Genomic DNA, 15,844 nt, shown 5'->3' on the forward strand with positions numbered 1-15,844 from the left:
ACATAAGAGGAGTGAATGAATGCTGATAAGCTGCATCCTGCATGCAATCCTGCATGTGATTCAGGGTCATCCCTCCTACCTCCCTTCCCACCTTGCCTTCCCACCTTCCCAGCATCCCCTGCCCCATGTACTGCCATGTGGATCCACCATTTTAGGTGTCCTGGAGCCTGGAACGCTGTTAAATAGAGTTTAATGAAGCGATTCGCGTGATAGAATCACAGCAATATTTGCATTCGTAACAAATTCGGGTTCGTCTGCTTCGATTTGCTCATCTCTAGTATTGTTATATGTAGTTTATTTATCTGATTTCAGCAGCATACAATCATGTTCTTCATTTTTTTGCTTGATCTGTGTGTCCTTGCTGGACTTTTACATGTCAAGGGTTCAGCAACTTGGGACAGGTGCATGCCATCTTTCCTGAAGTGCTTCCCCTGTTTAACTGAAGAATATCACTGTGCAAGATGAATGACTAAAATTCATTGAAATGCGTTACCTTGTTCACTTTGTGTCTCTGGATTTTATTACAATAAATGGGACTTTTTTTTTTGCGTTGAGCTGGCCTACCTATCTTTGCCGGAGTCGCACAATGTCACAGGACCAACGGCCTGAGAGTATGGAGGCGGAAGCGGTGTGACCTGTCCAAGTTGCTGTTGTTGCTGTGCAGGAACCACATTCACCCAGTGGGCCGTAAAGGACATGTGTTGTCCCTGACCATAGTTACAGCTCCACACGTCTTCACTTCCATGCACTTTGGTACACACCGACAGATAGTTCAGAGCTGGTACTGCCATTTTCGCAAAGAAATGATTGTTTGGGACGGTACACCTTGGCTCCGCACAAGCCATCAGTTCTCTTAGAGTCCACCACTTTAAAAGGGAGGGACTGCAGCACCAGCAACTTAGACAGGAGCACATTCAACTTATGGGCCGTATGGGCACATACTGTTGTCTCTTGGACATGGCTTCACCGATGGATTGCTGGCGGAATGACTGACTCGAAATAGGAGGAGCAGGAGCATCTGGAGCGACAGAAGATGGGTATGACAGACAGCTCCCTTTAGCTGAGGTGGTGGAGCCTTGGCTGGCTGAAACGGGGAGCGGAGTGCCATTGGGTGATGCAGCAGGCTGGACCTCCGCATCGGAGCCCAGGCCGCTTTATGGTGATGCTGCAAATGTTAACGCAGGACCGTGGTGCCAACAATGGGACCCTGGCCACACTTCACCTTCTGCTGACACATCTTTCATGTGGCCAGGTTAACATCCTCCAGATGCTTGATGAAAAACTGCCCCACCACCAAGTAGCTGATTCTCCCACCAACAGTCCGCACTGATTGACTGCTACTGCCGCCGAATCCCTGTTCCGCTACCCAAATGAAGAACAATCATGTTCTTCATTTATTTGCTTGATCTGTGTGTCCTTGCTGGATTTTTACATGTCAAGGGTTCTGCCACTTCCCACTTCTGCCACCATGCTGACTGCCAACCATGCTACCACCTTGCTGGCTCAGCTGTTGCCTTCTCCTGAGGATAATGAAGCCCCTTCTGCACCCGGCTCCCAATTGCGATTGGCTTCATCATCATCGAGTTGTGTCTGCACGTCACTGATGTCCTCCTCAGGTCCCTCAACAGTGTCTGCTTCAGGAGCCTAAACGCTCGCAACACCACCTCTCACAACCCACTCCTCATCACAACTTGCCCACGTAGCGGAGGAAGCAGCGGATGTCTCTAGAGATGAGCGAATTTACAGTAAATTTGATTCGTCACGAACTTCTCGGCGCGGCAGTTGATGACTTATCCTGCATAAATAAGTTCAGCTTTCAGGTGCTCCCGTGGGCTGGAAAAGAAGGATACAGTCCTAGGAGACTCTTTCCTAGGACTGTATCCACCTTTTCCAGCCCACCATAGCACCTGAAAGCTGAACTCATTTATGCAGGATAAGTCATCAACTGCCGAGCCGAGAAGTTTGTGACGAATCGAATTTACTGTAAATTCGCTCATCTCTAGATGTCTCCTCCATTTCTTAGCTGGGCAGTAGCTGCTGACTGTCCCCTAGTAGATCGTCCTCACTAAATAGTGGAGCTGAACCCACAGCATAAAATACTTCTGTGGGGGAGGGAACATCATAGGGCAGAGGCAATGGAAGGACAGGGACTGCTCCCAGGCCATGCCAACTGAGGGTTGTGTCTGAGGAACCCACCGACTGTTATCTGGGTGTGTCAGATGTCACTTGTGAGGAAGTGGATGACCATGTTAACCAATCGATGACGGCAGATGGGTTGCTGGTAAAGACACGACCGCTAGCTGCTACCGGGATCTCAGGCCTCTCGCTGTGACTCCTGCTGCCACTCGCCCCTAGTCTGTTGCGACCTCTGCCTGATGAATTTAGGCCCCTGGACATCCTGGCACTTCTCTGCCTGACATACTTAGTGCGTATATGAGGGGAGTACAAAACACTTCACTAGACTTAAAACAGTATTTGTCTACAACACCAGCAGGTTTGTACTTTTGCCTGGCCTTTAACAGTATCTAAGCCCTTAAGACTTTAACAGGAACAAAATGGTACACCACTTAGATGTACGTATGTGGTATGCACTTATAAGGGGAGGACAATGTGCTCCAGTATGCTTAAAACTGTATTTGTCTACAACAGCAGCAGGTGTGTACTTTTTGCCTTGCCTTTCACAGTATCTAGGCCTTTAAGACTTTAACAGGAACAAAATGGTACACCACTTAGATGTATGCACAGGTTACACTTAATAGAGGACAATATGCTTTTAGTGCTCTGCTCACCCTAACTGGTTAGCTACTATTAGCTTTTCATTTGTTGTACACACCAGTGGTGCAGCACACAGGCGCTGTGTACTACACCCAAAATTGCACTCCCTCTCTCAATCTCACTCCCTTCCCTATGAGTGCTTCTAGGCTGGATTTGGGCTTGAGGTGAATCCCTGCTGTAAAAAAGCTTTTCTGTGCAACACACACTGCTCTCTGTCCATCTCTCTCTCCAATAGAACGCTGATGGGACTGGGAGGGAAATTGTTCCTGAAAAAATGCTTTTCTGTGCAACATATACTGCTGTCTGTCCCTCTCTCTCTCTGGCTGCTGATAGGCTGCACCCTTGTTCCCGCCTTTCCAGGATTCCTTGCCCCATGTCCTCACATGTGGATCCGCCATTTTAGATGCCCTGGAGCCTGGACCGCACTAAATGGAGTTTAATGAAGCAATTTGTACGATTGAATCGCGGCGATATTCACAATCGTTGCTAATCGAATTTTTCATGAAATTTGTTATGAAATTGGATTTGTAAGATTCGATTTGCTCATCCCTAATCAGTACTATATGTGATCTTCTCATTCTCTGATGCACGCCAATAGCAGCCGTAACTCACCCGTAATGAAGCAAGTGCAGCTTCTGCGCTCACTTTATAGCTGCGTCATAAATGTATAGCACTATGTGCAAAATAGAACGCTGAAGCTCTGTACATTTACAGGGCTAGAAGTTTGATGGATAGGACGCCAATCTCCAATTTGTGGAGAAGTAGCTCAATGGCAGACAGCTGCCCAGCATTTATACCCCTTACCCCACCTCAACCACATAGTGAAAAAAATAACAAACTCACTACTAGGAAGTCACTATTCTCATAAATTGCAAATGTGTTTGAGTGTTCAACAGTATTGTTGCTCCTCTCCAAATTGTCGACTTACCTGTGTGCAAGAATACTACTGTAAACAGCTTTAACCCCTGATCTTGGCACCCAGTAAGTAGGCATGAGGGCAGATCATTAGTGGTATGCTGTCATGCTGCCTCCAACCTCTTTACAGATACCCAGGCTTGAATGACACCCTGAATAAGCTTTGCATAAAGTTCCCAGCACATAGGGTGTCAATAAAACTTTAGTGGCTGGGAGGAGGGTGAAGGCAGCGTGACAACATGTTGCTGTGGCTCTGTCTTCATGACTACTTACTGGGTTCCAGGAGCGGTATTCCGGTGGAAATGTTTTTTTTTTTCAAATGAACTAGTGCCACAAAGTTAAACAGATTTATAAATTACCTCTATATAAAAACCTTATTCCTTCCAATACTTATCAGCTGCTCCTCAGGAAGTTGTGTAGTTCTTTTCAGTCTGACCGCAGTGCTCTCTGCTGACACCTCTGTATGTGTCAGGAACTGTCGGAGCAGGTTTGCTATGGGGATTTGCTCCTACTCTGGACAGTTCTTGACATGGACAGAGGTGTCTGCAGGGGGCACTATGGTCAGACGGAAAAGAACAACTCAACTTCCTCTGTAGTATACAGCAGTTGATAAGTACTGTAAGTACTGTATGGATTAAGATTATTATATATAACTAATTTACTAGTTTAACTTTATGGAGCCAGTTGATATGAAAAAAAAAATGTTTTCCACTGGAGTATCCCATTAAAGCTGTTTATTCTGAAAATGCTGCATCTCAGGAGACTTACCGGTGCTGTGTTCGGCTGCTAAAAGGTACTGGTCAGTGTTCATGCACCATAAGGGAACTAACTGGTTCTCTTTAATGCATTACTATTAATTTTATTACACACTGTATAATGCTTAAAGGGGTTATCCAGTAATCGAAAAACAGAGCAATTTTTTTCAAAAACTGCTCCACATCTGTCTCCAGTTTGGGTGTGGCAACTTGGCTCCATTCACTTCAATGGAACTGAGCTGCAGAACCACATTTAACCTGGAGACAGACAGGGAGCGGTCTTGGATAGAGACAGGGAGAAATTACCACAGTTTTTCGATTCCTGGATAACCCCCTTAATTCCCCCTGTGCTACAAAGGAGATCTTCAAATGGCATTTGTAACAAAAGAAGATTGTCCAAAGCAGAGAATCCCTTTAAAAGATGCTTATACTTATTGAAATCAAAGTTTGAGGACTGATGGCTGATTTACATCTATGTTTTCCTATCACTATGATGTAGTAGTTTGGAGATTTCCATATGGAAAATTGAATCAGCACTGTCTTTTCTGAACTTTGTCATGTGTCAGATAATCTCATTTTGCCAACAATTCCCGTTAACGTCGGCAAATAAATAAATAAAATCCGATAACAACTCCATCATGATTTATGAGAGGTAGAACATCCAAACCATATCAGCACTGCCAGGGCCTGAAGATGATGACTAATAATATGGCAAAAGATGGCACACAGATGAGATAAAGTTCAGAATATTTATTGTACCTTAAATCTTTTAATACCTGACAAGTTGATAGAGATGTGGTCTACAGGATGCCAAGAATGTGCCCAGCGGCATTGGCTGAATATGACCTGGTAAATATCTCTTCTGGTTGTAATGTGGTTTTCCGAATGTTTTTTTTTTTTTTTAAAGAAAAGAGGCAATCACAGATGAATAACATATATAATAATAAGTTTACAAACACAATTGAAAATAGAATATTGGTGGTTAAAATATTCAGGATGGGGCAGATGGCGCAAAGATCCAGATATTCATTGGCAAACTCCAGAGGGGCCTGTACATGGGCTTTCTTAAACAGGAGAACCTTGCGGGCAATGCTGGATTTCAGTCCTTCACAGTGTAATGTGTTAACAATTGTTTTCTTGGTGACTGTAGTGCCAGCTGCTTTGAGTTCATTGACAAGATCCTCATGTGTAGTTCTGGGCAGATTCCTCACCGGTCTCATGATCATTGATCCTCCATGAGGTGGGATCTCACATGTAGCCTCTGACCGATGGAGATTGCCAAGCTGCTTGGCAATGGTCATGTAGCTCATTCCAGTCTTGTGAATGTCTACAATTTTGTCCCTGACATCCTTGAACAGCTCTTTGGTCTTGGCCATGGTGGGGAGCTTGGAATCTGAATGATCAATTACTTTTGTTATACAGGTAACAAGCTGAGATTAAGAGCACTCCCTTTAACAAAGTGCTTTGAATCTCACCTCAAGACACCTGGGAGTCAGAAATCTTGCTGAATGATAGGGAATTTAATTCTTATGTCACTGAATAAAATGTAAATCAATTAATACATTTTTTGTTGTTGTTATCCTGCTTCTTACTATTCAAATAAACCTATCGTTAAAATTATAGACCGATCATTTCTCTATCAGTGGACAAACAAACAAAATCAGCAGGGGGGTCAGATATTTTTTTCCTTCACTGTATAAAGTGCCAACATATTCTGTAGCACTTTACACTACAGAGGAGATATGTAGAGATGAAATAAGACATTACAGAGTAACAAAGTCATCTTTCATTTAAATAAAAATATAACTCTTTTTATGTGTCTCAAGTCCTGGTGACAGATTCCCATAACCCCTTAAGGACGCAGGGTTTTTCAATTTTTGCATTTTCATTTTTTCCTCATCACCTTCTAAAAATCATAACGCTTTCAATTTTGCAGATAAAATTCCATATGATTGCTTATTTTTTGCGCCACCAATTCTACTTTGCAGTGACATTAGTCATTTTAATAAAAACCCATGACGAAATGGAAAAAAAATTAATTGTGCGACAAAATTGAAGAAAAAATGCCATTTTGTAAATTTTGGGGGCTTCCGTTTCTACGCAGTGCATTTTTTGGTAAAAATCACACCTTATCTTTATTCTGTAGGTCCATAAGGTTAAAATTATACCCTACTTATATAGGTTTGATTGTCATCTTCTGACCCCTATAACTTTTTTATTTTTCCGTGTACGGGCCGGTATGAGGGCAAATTTTTTTGTGCTGTGTTCTGAAGTTTTTATCGGTACCATTTTTGCATTGATCGGACTTTTTGATCGCTTTTTGTTCATTTTTTTTATAATATAAAACGTGACCGTGCGGTTTAATTAACAATATATTTTTATAGTTCGGACATTTACGCAGGCGGCGATACCACATATGTTTATTTTTATTTTTAATTACAGTTTTTTTTATGGGAAAAGGGGAGTAATTCAAACTTTTATTAGGGAAGGGGTGAAATGACCTTTGTTAACTTTTTCTTTTTCACTTTTTTTTTTGCAGTGTCATAGCTCCCATAGGGACCTATAACACTGCATATACTGATCTTTTACCCTGATCCCTGCAAAGCCATAGCTTTGTATGGATCAGGGAGATAGGGGCTCGATTGCTCAAGCCTGTAGCTCAGGCTTGGAGCAATCAAGCCCAGATCGGACGTGGCGGAGCTAGTTAAGGGGACCTCCGCTCACGTCCTAGCTGTTCGGAACATCGCGATTTTATCGGGATGTCCTGATTAGCCCGACTGAGCTGCCGGGAAGCGTTTACTTTCCCTTTCAGACGCGGTGGTCAACGTTGACACCGGGACCGGGCTTAGGGCATACAGCTATGCCCTACTTCCTTATGAGGTTAAGATTTTCCATTTAACATAGATTTATTCATTTTATTTATTCTAAAAAAATGATTTCCTATATTAAATCCAGTAAGTACAGTATGTATTAGATAACACCTTACATGATGTACTGAATCTATTTACCATCTGATCCTAAAAGCATCTGCAGAATGTTATTTTTTTCTCTATTAAAGTGCATGCAAAACATTCCAGAACATTTAGATTCAGAATGAAATACACCTCAAGGCAAAAAAAGGCTGTTATCTCGGAACAGTGAATGTCTAGCAACTAGGATCACCACCTGCTCCCTTGGGGCCGATGAACATTGTTGAAAAAGTCATGTAACCTATATGTTCCACATAAAACTAATAATTACTGACTTGTCAAAGCTGTGTATAGTAGTTGCAAGTCTTGTCCCTGTAAGATATGGAAAATGTGATCCATTGCTTAGTACAGTAGAAAATAAATGAGGTGTCCATTATTAAAGGGAAAAGTAACAGCATCATAGCATTCATTCATCATGCAGTCATCTTAGTGTCTCGGAATATTAGATGACTGTAATATTCACTACTTGAGCAAACTTGATCATGAACTGGTTTCCGATAATGCTGTATGTTTCAATAAACCTCCACAGTGCACTGGCAGGCGCTCTTCTTCGACCTTTACCAAGAATTCCTCCAGATCACAAATTCCTAACATGGAGAACTCTAGCTCCTCGTAGCAGGGCCGTGCACAGACATTTTGGGGGGCAGGGGTTCAAGTAGAAAAAATGGCACTTCTCATCATTAACACAACACAATTCCTGAATTAAGGGAGCAGTCATGTCAGCTGAATAGGACCCGCATCACTTCTTGGAAGTCCCAATCAAAAGGGCAGGGGCTCAACCCCTCTTTTGAGTCTATGTGTGCACAGCTCTGCCTCATAGAATTATTGCCGTTGTCTATTCGGTAGACCTTGTTTAGGCAGGTCTTTTGGGCTATTTCTTGTAAAACGTGTGCTAGACCTACAACTTCTTTCTACACTAAGAATCTGTTAATCTTAGTTCATAAATGGCACAGGTCAAACTGTTTAAGCAAACAATTACTACTAAACGGATTAGCAATTGTAAAATCAAAGCCAGAGCCAAGATGTAGATCCAGATCCCCCTGTTAAAAGACGGAAATCTGACTCAGGCTTGGAACCATAAGCAATGTTTGTTTAATATCACTGATAACAAGAAATGTATAACATATGAGGAAAGAAAACCTTATTGTGTCAAGGGCAGATACAAAGGAATGGCCACCAAGCTTATGCCAAAGTGAAATATCTCTGTTTCTGCCTTTGGCAACTTTTAGTTTTGTGAGTGATACATTTCTCTTCATTTATCTGCCATTTTGTTGGCTAATGCCCATTTAAAAAGGGGAACTGCAATGTCCAGCTGGCAATTTATCCATACTTTCCAGGAATATCAAAGGAACAGCCTAATGAAATGTATATAAGTATTCCCTAAAACAATGTATCAGGATGGCTAACTGTTTCTCTTTAAAGGGGTACTACACTGTAAAAATATTTTTTTAATCCCTTAAAGGGGAACTCCAGTGGATTTATTTTTTTTGACAAATCAACTGGTGCCAGAAAGTTAAACAGATTTGTAAATTTCTTCTATTTAAAAATCTTAACCCTTCTAGTACTTATCAGCTGCTGTATACTACAGATATACCACAGATAAATTTGTGAATTTCTTTTCTGCCTGACAACAGTGCTCTCTACTGACACCTCTGTCCGTGTCAGGACTGTCCAGAACAGGAGGTTTTCTATGGGGATTTGCTTCTAACCTGACAGTTCCTGACACGGACAGAGGTGTCAACAGAGAGCACTGTTGTCAGGCAGAAAAGAAATTCACAAATTTCTCTGTAGTATACAGCAGCTGATAAGTACTAGAAGGGTTAAGATTTTTAAATAGAAGTAAATTACAAATCTGTTTACCTTTCTGGCACCAGTTGATTTGTCAAAAAAAATTCCACCGGAGTTCCCCCTTAAGGACCAAACTTATCAATTTTTTGCACTTTCGTTTTTTCTTCCCTACATTTTAAAAATCATAACCCTTTCAATTTTGCACCTAAAATTCCATATGATGGCTTATTTTTTGTGCCACCAATTCAAATTTGTAATGACATCAGTCATTTTACCCAAAAATCTACGGCGAAATGGAAAAAAATAATCATTGTGTGACAAAATTGGAAAAAAAAACGACTTTTTGTAAATTTTGGGGGCTTCCGTTTCTACGCAGCAAATTTTTCAGTAAAAATTACACTTTATCTTTATTCTGCAGGTCCATACAATAAAAATGATATCATAGTTATATAGGTTTGATTTTGTCGTACTTCTGGAAAAAATCATAACTACATGCAGGAAAATGTATATGTTTAAAATTGTCATGTTCTGACCCCTATAACTTTTTTATTTTTCCGCGTACGGGGCGGTATGAGGGCTCATTTTTTTGTAGAGTGATCTGAAGTTTTTAGTGGTATCATATTTGAATTGATCAGACTTTTTGATATCTTTTTATTCATTTTTTCATGATATAAAAAGTGACCAAAAATACATTATTTTGGACTTTGGAATTTTTTTGCGCATACACCATTGACCGTGCGTTTTATTAACGATATATTTTTATAATTCGGACATTTCCACATGCGAAGATACCACATATGTTTATTTTTATTTACACAGTTTTTTTTAAATGGGAAAAAGGGGGTGATTCAAACTTTTATTAGGGAAGGGGTTAAATGATCTTTAGTCACTAATTTTTTTCACTTTTTTTTTGCAGTGTTATAGCTCCCATAGGGGGCTATAACACTGTACACACTGATCTTTTACATTGATCAATGGTTTCTCATAGGAAACCATTGATCAATGATTCTGCCGCTTGACTGCTCATGCCTGGATCTCAGGCACTGAGCAGTCATTCGGCGATCGGACAGCGAGAAGGAAGGTAGGGGACCCTCCTATTGTCCTACAGCTGTTTGGGATGCCACAATTTCGCCCTGGTGACCCCGAACAGCCCACTGAGCTAACTGGCAGCAGTTTACTTTCATTTTAGATGCAGCGTTCAACTTTGAACGCCGCGGCTAAAGGGTTAATAATGCGCGGCACCACAATCAGTGCAATGCGCTAGCAGCTACGGGTCCCGGCCATGGCCTCTGCATTATAGTAAGGGAGAGACTCAGGACGTACCAGTACGTCCTTGGTCCTTAAGGGGTTAATCAACAGCTGCTATATACTACAGAGGAAGTTCTTTTCTTATTGAATTTCCTTTCTGTCTGACCACAGTGCTCTCTGCTGACAACGCGGTCCCTGTCAGGAACTGTCCAGAGCAGGAGAGGTTTGGTATGGGGATTTGCTCATACTCTGCACAGTTCCTAAAATGGACAGAGATGTCAGCAGAGAGCACTGTGGTCAGACAGAAAGGAAATTGAAAAAGAAAAGAACTTCCTCTTTAGTATACAGCAGCTAATAAGTACTGCAAGGATTAAGATTTTTAAATTGAAGTATTTTACAAATCTGTTTAACTTTCTGGCATTCGTTGATTTAAAAAATAAAATATTTTTCAGCTTAGTACCCCTTTAATGAGGCACACTCAACATCACTAATGGTACAGCGCCATTTGCTAAATTTTACTACAGCTGCAGCCATGTGTTTTATTATTATAACTTGGTCATTTGATCACCAGTCTGACTAAACAAAAACAAAAAATAAAAAAATCTCTGGATAGGATTTAGCACTTCTGCTCTTGACAAAGCCGGTCCGTCTGGTGAAACGTAAGGGAGGTCCACTAGTGTATGTTTTAAATAGCAAGGAGGCAAATATTGAGGCAATATACATGGGAATTCCTAATCATCTAGAAGGTTATTATACACTACACCAGTGTTTTCCATCCTTTTTTGTGCAAAGGCACACTTTTTTCATGAAATCAGAAAATGTTAAAAAAAAATGTAACTCTGTGCCTATATCAGTATTTCCCAACCAGTGTGCCTCCAGCTGTTGCAAAACTGCAACTCCCAGCGTGCCCGCTTTGGCTGTCCGGGCATGCTGGGAATTGTAGTTTTGCAACAGCTGGAGGCACACTGATTGGGAAACACTGGCCTATATTGACTATATATAAAGTAATATACAAATACAAATAAAGTAATGAACAAATTCCTATGCACACTGCATATATTTTATCTTGCATATATCTTATTTCCCCCCACATTAGGTTGGCAGTATAGTTACCCCCACATTAGGTTGTAGTTCCCCCACATTAGGTCCAATATAGTCCCCCACATTAGGTCCAGTATAGTTCCCCCACATTAGGCCCAGTATAGTCCCCCAACATTAGGTGCAGTATAGTCCCCCCACATTAGGTGCAGTATAGTCCCCCCACATTAGGTCCAGTATAGTCCCTTCCCCCCACATTAGGTGCAGTATAGTTCCCCCACAGACATACAGCCTTCAGCCATACTGTGTATTACTGAAGGCTGTATGCCTGTGTACTGCCCCACTTCGGTGTTCCGAGCACCGCTCCTCCGTTCCGGCTATAGCAGTAGGTCCCGGGACCGCAATTGTTGTCCTCCGCAATTGTTGCTATGGGCGCACGGATGGGACGTCAGTGTAAACGCGGGGCCCCAGGGACTTAATAGAGGCATCCCTGTGTCCCGAAAGCAACTTTCGGGACACAGAGATGTCCCGCGGCAAAAACACCCGGCGGGTGTTTTTCCCACGGCACACCTTACACTATGTCACGGCACACTAGTGTGCCGCGGCACAGTGGTTAAAAAACACTGCACTACACTGTAAAATGCTGCAGCATTATACATAAAACTGTACCTAGTGGAGGCTGGAGAGATCCCAATGAAAAGAGGGAAATTTGTGCCTCATATTCAACCTACTTGTATTTTTAATACACCCTTATTTTTGGAGCACCTTGGGATTTAATAAGCGTCAGCCCTGAAGGGGTTTGTGAACTCACTAAAAGTTACTTGGCGTAATGTGTCAGAGGATATCAGTCCTGGGTCAGCTGACTTCCTGTGAACTACAGAATCACATTATCACCTACCAGATCCCCTACTTCCAGCTCCCAGACCCCTCTCCCCCCAGATCTGTATACTGCTGCTGCTATTTCTAAGGGATCAAACTATATCGTACTTATACTATAGTAGTTACACTATACATATTTTAGCGCAAGTGTGCAAATTATGGTAAAAACGTGTAATTTTGTACATGTATGAAAATGGCAGTTATACAGTTGTGATTATGAGTCAAATCACTTTTGCCTTATGGCAATAGTTCTCTAAAAAAATACATCAAAACTGCATATAATGTGAAGTAACCTCAACAGCCTAATGTGTTCACTTGAGTAAGCTCCAGCACTAGCAGCCTAATTGATGACTAACTGCAGTAATCAAACACCTCCCCATCAGTCAGAGAATTTATGGGAAATGGAGGCTGCATTACAAAATCCCTTTAGTGTGAAATTGAAGACACACATGAAGCCAATCTAATGCCTGCTAGATCAGATGAGATCAGAATCTCTACATTATTCTCTAATAATAGCCTAGGCTGCACTATATGAGTGAAAAAAAAAATCTCCAGAGTGCTTCTTTAATAGTAGTATATGTCTGTGCCAACTTCTTATGGTGATATCTACAGGGACAGCGGTTGTTTGGCCACTGTTTTAGATTTTGTACAAGGGACCAGGACCTTTGATATAACCCTTTGGATGCTTTATTTCAATGTCCAACTGTCTACAAAATTCCAGTACAATGTTGGATTACATGCCAAATTACAGAACATATATTATAACATATTTATTTCTCCTACGTATATTAGTTTACACAATGTCTGAGAACAAATGATTGTGAACAAAAGATTTTTTCATGACAGCCATTCTATGTAACTCGAAATGCTTCCCCCGTTGTGGTGGGTGTCCAGTAACAGCTGCCAGACGTGATCCTACATTCATGTCTACAGAAACCATCTGTATTTTCATTCAGATATTTTTATTCAACATTCTCCAAAAATCTATGAATGTCGTTTCTCTTGTAGTGCTGGTGAAAGAGGAAAAAAAAACATTTGGATAACCATTAATAATATGAATGTTTCCAGTTTTCTGCAACTTGTGGCCTCATCTGTCAAAACTGCCTGACAGAAAAATTAGCCTCATTGCACATAGCAACAATTAGCTCGGAAAAAAAGGCAACGGTACTATGATGGGTTACTATTGGCAATAGGCGAGGTTAAAGGGGTACTCCGTGGAAAACATTTTTTTCAACACACTGGTGCCAGAAAGTTAAACAGATTTGTAAATTACTTCTATTAAAAAATCTTAATCCTTGTAGTACTTATCAGCTGCTGTATGCTCCACAGGAAGTTATTTTCTTTTTGAAATTTCTTTCTGTTTGACCACAGTGCTCTCTGCTGACACCTCTGTTGATGTAAGGAACTGTCCAGAGCAGTATAGGTTTGCTATGGGGATTTGCTCTTGCTCTGGACAGTTCCTGACATGGAAAGAGGTGTCAGCACGGAGCACTGTGGTCAGACAGAAAAAAAATTCAAAAAGAAAAGAACTTCCTCTGGAGCAAATCTGTTTAACTTTCTGGCTCTAGTTGATTTAAAAACTGGAGTACCCCTTTAAATGTTGAAAGTTTTGATGGAGGGGTTGCCTTGTTTAAAAAACCACATTTACCAACATTTAGTCACCCCAATGTCTGCCTGGAGAGAGAGCCCATCTGTGCGGCTGCAGAGTGTGGAGGCCGCAGAGTCACCATGGACACATACAAGAGAAGTATGTAGGAGGAGGCATCCATTTCTGGGGACATGAAGTGCTACCAAAGAATGCAGCAAGACGGGTGAGACCAGAGAGGCACGTGGCCAGCTAAGAGGAAGCCACGTAGAATCTGCAGGAACTGGGTAGTGCCCAACCACTAACCAAAGAGGCAGAGCATCATAGCTAGAGAAAGAGGTCTATCAGGCACCTCATACAGTTCTACCACTCACTCCCATACGATTTGCATAGAGAGAGGAGGAAGAAGGCACTTTCATGTGCAGGATTTCCAAGAAGTCCCACAGGGAGGGGAAAAGGGGAAGGCAGTCGCTCACCAGAGTTGGTTGTGTACCATACACAACAATGTGAAGTGCGAGTATACAATTTCCATCTGCAGCCGTCCCGTCCAAAGCGTGTATAACAAACAAGAGACTTTAGAGAGAGGACAGGATCTATCGGCGCTGAATGTATCAGAGAAACAGGACAGCAGTACCTTCAGGTAAATATCTTTTTTATTGTAGTTCCAGCATGCAACGCGTTTCTGTGCGCATGCGCAGCTTCATCAGCATGCACAACTAAACGCATTGCATGCTGAGACTATAATAAAAGATACTTACCTGAAGGTCCTGCTGTCCCGCTTCTCTTATCCATTCAGCGCCAAAAGATCCTGTCCTCTCTCTGAAGTCTCTTGTTTGTTATATCCGATTTGCATGGATCATTGCCCTCTAAATATTCTCACTAGAACTCGTAACTACAGCAACTGCCAAAACATGGGGACGCCCTTCATGCCATGCTCAGCCAATTACAATTTAATACACAAAGTGCAGCAGGCACATGACAGGGCACACCTTACAGGGTATGTAAACAGTATTAAAACATATACATATTCACATGGTACATAATTAGTAACATTTTTCTTAAAGGTGACATACCATGACTCTTTTGTGTATGGTAGGGGTACTATATTTATTTCCTATGGTCACGTTCAAACGTACTAAAAATTTGAAAGATGTGCTGGTGAGAAGTTGTTTCTCTGCAAATACTAATAGGTCTGAAAATTGGTTGCAAAAAATGCAAAGTAAAGGAAATCGCAAGTGTGGACACTGTAACTGGTGTGCACACTACCTAACAGGAAGATATGTGGATATAGGAGGTGTCACCAGAGAATTAAAAGAAACAATTTGTTGCAGGTCTAAATATGTTGTATGTATTAAGCCTGCAGGGCTGTATTTGTGCGAGGGGCGGAAGTAATTAATCGCTCCTTGCATTTTCAGGAGGGGCTTATTGGGAACAGGTGGGGGCATGTGTATATAACTTCCTCCTCTCCTACAGGGGCGGAGCAAGTGTCGTTTGTGGAATCTCTGCTTCCTGTGGCAGTCTGGGTTTGAATCTTCCGCAAAATCTTCAGAGCTGCTGCTCACGGTGCCGAGGCCTCGCTGATCATGAGTCTGGCTTGGGCGGTGCAGGTGTGGCATCCCTGGCAGCTCCACTGGCTGTCTTATCTGGGGATGATGTCTCACTCTGATTATAAGGTAATATAGGGCAGGTATGGTGCTGGCTGGCTCTGCCCGCAGCAGTAGTGGAGTCCAGGAGCCGCAAGCAGGTGAGTTAAATCGGTGCTGGGGGTTGCGCGGCCTCAGCATCTCGCGCAGCCCGCTAGCTGCCTCATGGTGGCATGTTGACCGCTGGCCACCCGCACAGCTACAATTGTCTATGTCCTTGGGACAGGTTGCGGCAGCTGCCCAGTTCTC

This window comes from Hyla sarda, chromosome 2 (genome assembly GCF_029499605.1).
Source record: "Hyla sarda isolate aHylSar1 chromosome 2, aHylSar1.hap1, whole genome shotgun sequence".
Taxonomy (NCBI): domain Eukaryota; kingdom Metazoa; phylum Chordata; class Amphibia; order Anura; family Hylidae; genus Hyla; species Hyla sarda.